Here is a 6,760-nt window from a genome sequence, read left to right on the forward strand (position 1 = left end):
AATGTCTGCATTATTGCTGTGAGAGCTTCTGGTTGTGATGTCTTCGGAGAAGCCGGTGGATGGCTCAGTTCACAGGATCATAGCCATTCCTTCTTCCCTTAACCACCAGACATGAGCACGTGATGATCACATGCACGGCTTGGCAGCAAGGTCACCTTGAACTTGCTCAGCCTACTGCTTGGCATCTTGACACTTGGGCATCCATCCTGCTTCCCCTGTCCCTCCCATCTGCTCCTTCTTTCTTATCCATCCATTCATTTGTTCAGTTGCTTTTCAACTGACAAACTTTCATTGAGTGCCTGCAATGTGCCAGGCACTGACGATGCAGAAATATGGGGTACCATCTAGGGGCTGTAAGCTGGTAGCGTATAAGCTGGTCTGGCTGCAGCTGCATTTTATTTGGCTCTCCACATGGTGTCTTAAATCTGAGTTTTCTGTGAATACATAAAGCTGCTTTCACATGAGAATGCAGACATCTGGCTTCTCACTGAAAATCTGAATTTCTGGCCACATGTCCTCATGTGGTAGCATTCTGCGCACCGGCAGCCATCCCTTTAGATAAGGCCAGCTCTTCTGATTTATCACAGTGCCTGTGACTCCCTGTTGTTGGGCTAATACCAAGACAGTCACCACCCCTATTCCATAAATGAGCTACCTCCACCATGGATGCTACCTGCCTGGTCCCACGCACATTGACAGTGAGTGAAATGATGGCAGGAGGACACTGAGAGGGACCCATCAGACAAAGTGACGCAAATGCACAGGAGCTTAGAAGGGTGTGTAAGCAGAGGAGCGTGGGGAATGGGGTGAGGTAAACCTGAGTAGAGGTGGGAGTGAGCTTTAACTCTCTTCAATGGGATGGTCACGGCTAACCCTGCCCAATCTGAAACCAAAGACCCAGGTCCTTCAGACCTTTGCCTGGCTCTGTGTTCAATCCTTCAGTAGGTGCCCTTCCCCAACACGTGCTGGATGGCCCTGTCAGCAAGTCCCAGTGCCATCTGTCAGGATTTGCCTGAAGTAGCAGAGTCTTATTGCAGGAAGAAGGAAGGAAGTGAGGGAGGGAGAGAGGGAGGAAGAGAGAGAGATTTTGAGAGAGAGAGAGAAGAGAAGAGAGGAGGAGAAGAGAGAGGAGAGAGAGAAAAGAGAGAGAACAAGGAAGATCTCTCTCCACCTCCAGAGGAGAACAAGTGGGCCTGGGTACAACCTGATGAGTGAATAGGCTGAATGAGGCTCCATGATTTTCTGGTCCTTCCTCTGTCTCTCTGGCACCTTTCTTGATTCACCCCTGAAGGCTAGTGGTCCCTGACATGTGAATTCCTCTGATCCTCTCCCTTGGTGTTCTCACTGTTCTCCTTTATAGGCAGGTGTGACTTCAGCTGGCATCATCAGCCCAGAGCCAGCTGTTGAGGGTGACAGATGGAGACTTCAGGCAGCTTCTGGGGGGTTCACCTTGGAGAGCTCACAGATGCCTCAAACTCTATTGAGCTAAAGCTGCATTGGTCCCTTCTACATTCCATGCTGGATACCACTTTCCTCTTCCTATTCTTCATTCATTGCCCACAGCCTAAGATTCCCTGCTTGTCCCTTTCTGTGTTGAAGTCCTTCCATTCCATTCTACCTCTGGTGGGTGATAGTTCCCTGATCCTTCCTGACTCAAGTTGCCACCAGCACCCATGATATCATAGCAACGTTACCAGCAACCGGAGTGCTCACCTGTGGTCCAAATGCCCCATAAATATGGCATTGCAGAACCAGGAAAGAACTCAGCCATTGAAAATGACCTACTTCAGCCCTTCACTCTTTCTCCACTGCCCCCACCCCATGTGTTTCTTTTCTGGTAATGAACTCTGTTGTCCAGCAGTTCACCACCAGGTGATGAATTCTTGGCCCCCAACTAGATGATAGGTACTTAAAGGCAGAAGCTGTGTCTTCCTGAGGATGTAGCACAGTTCTGCAGAAACTTGCACTAGCTGTCTGTGGCTAGTGACTGGTGGCTGGACTGAATATAAGTCTTGGTAGAAGGGACGCGGTACTGCTTGCTTGAGACTTATTATTAAGGTTATCATTCAAGGAAGGGTTGCAGTGCTGCCCATTACTGTTGGAAAGACCTGGGAGAGAGGAAAGGGTATAAGACTGTGCCTCTGGGGAGTGGATGGCACCCCTAAGAACCCAAGGTTAAGAGGGCACTTGTCTTCTCTGAAGTTCCTGTCTCTGAGACTCAGCAATCCAGAGAACTTTGGTGGGGTGTGGAGCATCCCCACTATTTGCCCAGGTTCATTTCCACTGATGGTGCCCAGGGCTCCTGTCACTCCTACAGTGGCCTTCTCCTGGGCTTCCTGCTGGTGGCACTGCCTGTGATCATTGCTGCTGGCCATCCCTGTGTCTCCAAGTGTCCAGTTCCAGCCCTGCAGGGTTTCTGCCACTGGACTGGCGCATCCATGGGGCTAGGGGGTCTTACTAAAGAGGCATGTGAAGAGCAGGACTGATGCAGATTCATGCCCTGAGAAGTGTTACCTCTTTGGATTCCTCCAGAAACCACATGGTCTTACTGACAACCATTCAGTAAGGAGTTATAGACTGACTGTTTGCAGAAAGTTTCCATACATGTTAACTTCTCTGATCCTCACAAATACCCTAAGTCTTGGATAGTCTCAACCATTCCCATTACAAATGAGGAAATGGAGGCTCAGAGAGAATTAAATGTCTAGCCTGAGGCTTGAACCCAAATCTTTTGACCCTAAAGCATGTCATCTTTCTATATACCTCCCAAGCTCTATAGCCAGCTAGATCTGCCTCACTAGCATCCTTTCTGTGGGAAAGAGCACCAGAGCTGGGAAGGAGTTCAACACTACCCCAGACCCCAAACTCTCTGTCTTCTTTCCTGTCATTGAGAACATCAGTCTAAGTATATAGTTTTCCCCTCCTGCATCCTGCTAAAGCTCAAGGAGTCCAACTCCTACTATTGAAAAGGAGAGAAACAGGAAGAAGTCTTGGATTCCAACTTTGGGAACCACATTGGAAGAAGATGCTTGTGGTGTCATAGTTTCTTTAATTCTTCTATACATTCATTTGTCCACTCAGCATCTGCTGAAAACCTGCTGTGTGCCCTGCACTGTTTGGGGTACTGAGGTTATAGTGACAAACAAGGAAAACAAAGTTCCCACCCTCTTGGACTCACACCCTTGTTAAGCAGCAGGTCAGTGATGAGCAAAATGTCTCAGGGAATGAGTGAGGCTATGGCAGAATTGAAGAAGGCTTGGGGGTGGGGGCATGGGAGCTAGTAAATAGATCAGGATAGACTTGAGGTGAAAACAAGTTCTCAAGTCTGGTGTGGGTGGCACAGGGAGCCTGACATGAGTAAACTAGGGGGAGCAGTCTTCCAGAAGAGGCATCAGCAAGGTCAAAGTTCCAAGTGGAGACTCAGAATGCAGTGTTAGGAAATGAAACTGGTCATGGTGGTTAGCCTGTGTGCTGTCATCACTGTGGTCCAGCAACCCCATGCCTGATGTGTGGAGTTATCCAGGGACCTCCAGGTGTCATAGAACTTCTGAGGAAAACAACTCTGAGGTTTAGTCATGCAGTTGAACAGACTCATAGTTGAACTTGGAGTTGCTTCCATCACAGCCCTACTAAGAAGCAACCATGGTGTGCAGTGAGACTTTGGCTTGGGGGATAGGAAGAAGAAGCCTAAATTCACTAATGGCAGAAACTCTTGACCCTGGTGACTGTGGAAATAGCAACAGTTAGGTTTTCTGAGACTCCACATTTCTGATTTTGAGAACAATGCTGTAGTTTCTAGTTTGATTCTCCTATCGTCATTTCATTGTTCTTTGAGTAAGTTACTTACCTTCTCTAAACTTGGTCTCATTAATATTATTTTAAGTGAAGTAGGTAGATTAGATGAACTCTAATGTTCTCCTTATTCTTCATCTTCTAACAAGTGCATTGATCAATAGGTTTCATAGTGCTTCAGGCTTTCCTGCTTCTGCTCTGGGTGGGCTTAGAGTGTTAGATGGGAGCAAGTCATTAGTGGCTGCTTTGATGTGAGACAGGTGCTACTGCTGAACTCTCTTGGCATAGACCAGTGTGTTTCAACATGCCATCTCCAGAACACAGAAGCAGCAATGCCCAGGAACTTGGTAGAGATGTAGATTATCAGCCTTTACCCCAGACCTGCTGAATCACATGTTGTAGGGGTATAGCAAAAGATCTGTATTTTAATAAAGCTTCTAGGTAATTCTGATGCTTGTTAAAGTCCACTTGTGTAAAGTGTGTACTTTTAAGATTTGGGGCTGCCGGGGATGGATTTGAACATTTGTCACTGTTGTGGCCACAGCACATGGTTTCATTTGTAAGATGTTTATCCAGCTTGGCTTGGCACACAGTACTTGACAGTAATGCAGAAGGAAAGCCCCTGACCTGCCTGGGGTTAAGCCAAGTGGTCCTGCTTGGTGTCATGTCCCATCCAGTTGGACACATGTCCCTAGGGGAGCAGGTACTCCAGGTAGACATCTGTTTGGAAGGGGGTCTTAGCAAAGGGCTGGCTCATTCTAGAAGCTTGCTAGAAAGTACTGTTGGATTTGCTTCTGTGGAGACTGATTTAAATAGAGCAGCTGGTAGATTACAGTTTATTTTCCTGCATTTTTAGAGTATGAAACTCTCCTGGGTAGATAGACCTGCCTGACTCTGTGTTGTGAAGATCAGTGTGACAAAAGGTCTTGGGTCCACAATGAAATGTAGCCTGGAGACCCTGCTGTCCACTGAATTTGCACTTCCGGTCCACTTTGGTTTCCCTCGTCTAGCTGTCTACTCGTGAACTAGAATGAGGTGACCAGTGGTCCAGATCACCCAGCACTGCCCCATGTTTCCCCTTCCTGTCCCTCTCAGTCTGGTGTCTTGGATTTGGCCCTGCATTGCCCACTCCTGCTGCATCTTTTCCAGTCGACAGGACAAAACGTCCTGACACCTTCCAGAAGAATGGGAAGAAAGGAAGTTCTGAAAGCACAGATTCCAATGCCACCAGAAACTGAGGACACTGATGTGCAAAGTGATCACTTAGACACCACCAGAAGCCTGAAGAGAGCTGGAGCAGGAGGAGCACAGGCCCGGGAAGGGTAGAAGTAAGTTCATTTCTCTGGTAGGGCTGAGACCAGGGCCATTAGTAGGAAGGGATGGGGAGGCGGGGCTAGGAGGGCTTCTTCTGGGCCAGAAGGCAGAGACTGGGAGGCAGATGGACAGAGCAGGAGGTGACAAGGGCATGGCCAGGAATTTGAGTACTACAGCCCAGGATGGTGTTGCCTCTCTGTGTATGCCTTCTGCCCCTTTCCATATTCTTTCATCTCTGACGATATCATTCCTTCCCCAAGACCGTCCTCCCTCCTGCCATTCTACCAACCCTTCCGCTCCATGCACCTGGCATGCTGCTTCCTCCCAAGCTCCTGTTGCATCCTCCCATACCCCACTCATCCTCATCTCATTCCTTTCCATTGCCACACGAGGGAAACAGAACAGCAGAGTTCAATTGTGATAAGCGCTCTCCCTGTTTGCAGATACCAGCAGTGACCAAGAGCCATTTGCATCAGCTCCCGAGCCACCCATCCAGGACCACCAAATGGAGGGCAATGCAGCAGGGTCTTTCTCGCATTGCAACTGCAAAAGCTGGAACAAGAGCTAGAGAAGCCTAAGAAGCAGCATGAGTCCCCAAACTGTCTGGGAAACTCTGAGAGGACTGAATGATGACCAGTTGTGCCAACAGGTGTTGTGAGAAGGAAGAGACCTGCCTTGGATCCAGTCATATCTGGACACCATTCCTCATGGGACTTGGACCATCTTATAGCATCACTTCCTGCTTCTGTTGCAGAGTTCTGGTTCAGCCATTGGGGCAAGAAGTGGTCACTTCCTCCCCAGAGTTCTGGATTAAGATATCTCACCCACATTGGTGTACATTAGGCTAGAAGCACCTCTAGACATTTCTGTTTCTCAGAAGCTGCCATGTTCATATTATACCTGTTCCATGTGTGACCAAGGGCCCACATCTAACATGCTACCTGGCCTGGTCAGTGTGCCTTTCTCCCCAGAGGTGACTGTCTTCTCATAATGCTTTGGTTGGATGTGGGAGAGAGAGTGTGGTTGAGTGGAGCTGATGCCTTTGGACACTTGGAGACATTAATTGGAACCTAGCTCCAGCCCAGGGAGAGGTAGCTTTAAAGGAGCCAGCTCTGATCTTGTGTTCTGTCTGGTTCTACTCTCAGGACTTTCATTCTTACTTTTTGTGTCTGTCCTAATACAGTGCAGTTGTCCTTTGCTTTTTGATTATTTTTCATTATTACAAAGAAGCACATGCTTACTGCAAAAAACAGAAATGTAAAGAAGTAGAAAGAAGGAAAAAACTATCTCCCAATCCTACTTACTCCAAAGACAAGACAACCATTGGATCATATAGTCATATAAATATAAATATATACCACTTATATTTATATACTTAGGTGAAATGTAATGTCACAATACCATTTATATTCTTTGATAACACACATTGTCATTTAATGTTTCATCATGAAAACATTTATATAGCAACAAGCTCAGTCCTACAGCAGTTGTGATATGAGTACTCATTATATAGCTAGCCATCATTTATTTACTTAATCTCTATGGTTGGAGTTTAGTTCTTTCTAACTTTTCTCTATTTTAAATGAACATGGTTTTAATTTCATTTTCCTATAGTTGTTTCTTTAAATTAAATTTCCAGAATGGGATCAAGGGA

General features: G+C 47.0%; 1 long non-coding RNA gene across 1 annotated transcript in view; it reads left to right on the forward strand.

The window, feature by feature from the left end:
- The window catches only part of LOC141424965 (uncharacterized), a 150,026-nt gene extending 143,722 nt beyond the window's left edge, over nucleotides 1–6,304 (forward strand). Inside the window, exons 3-4 of the long non-coding RNA XR_012449952.1 lie at nucleotides 4,942–5,120; nucleotides 5,550–6,304. This is a non-coding gene — a long non-coding RNA (uncharacterized lncRNA). The remainder of the gene's footprint in view (nucleotides 1–4,941; nucleotides 5,121–5,549) is intronic.
- Nucleotides 6,305–6,760: the final 456 nt, after the last annotated feature.

The sequence above is a fragment of the Castor canadensis genome, chromosome 7 (assembly GCF_047511655.1).
Source record: "Castor canadensis chromosome 7, mCasCan1.hap1v2, whole genome shotgun sequence".
In the NCBI taxonomy this organism is placed as follows: Eukaryota; Metazoa; Chordata; class Mammalia; order Rodentia; family Castoridae; genus Castor; species Castor canadensis.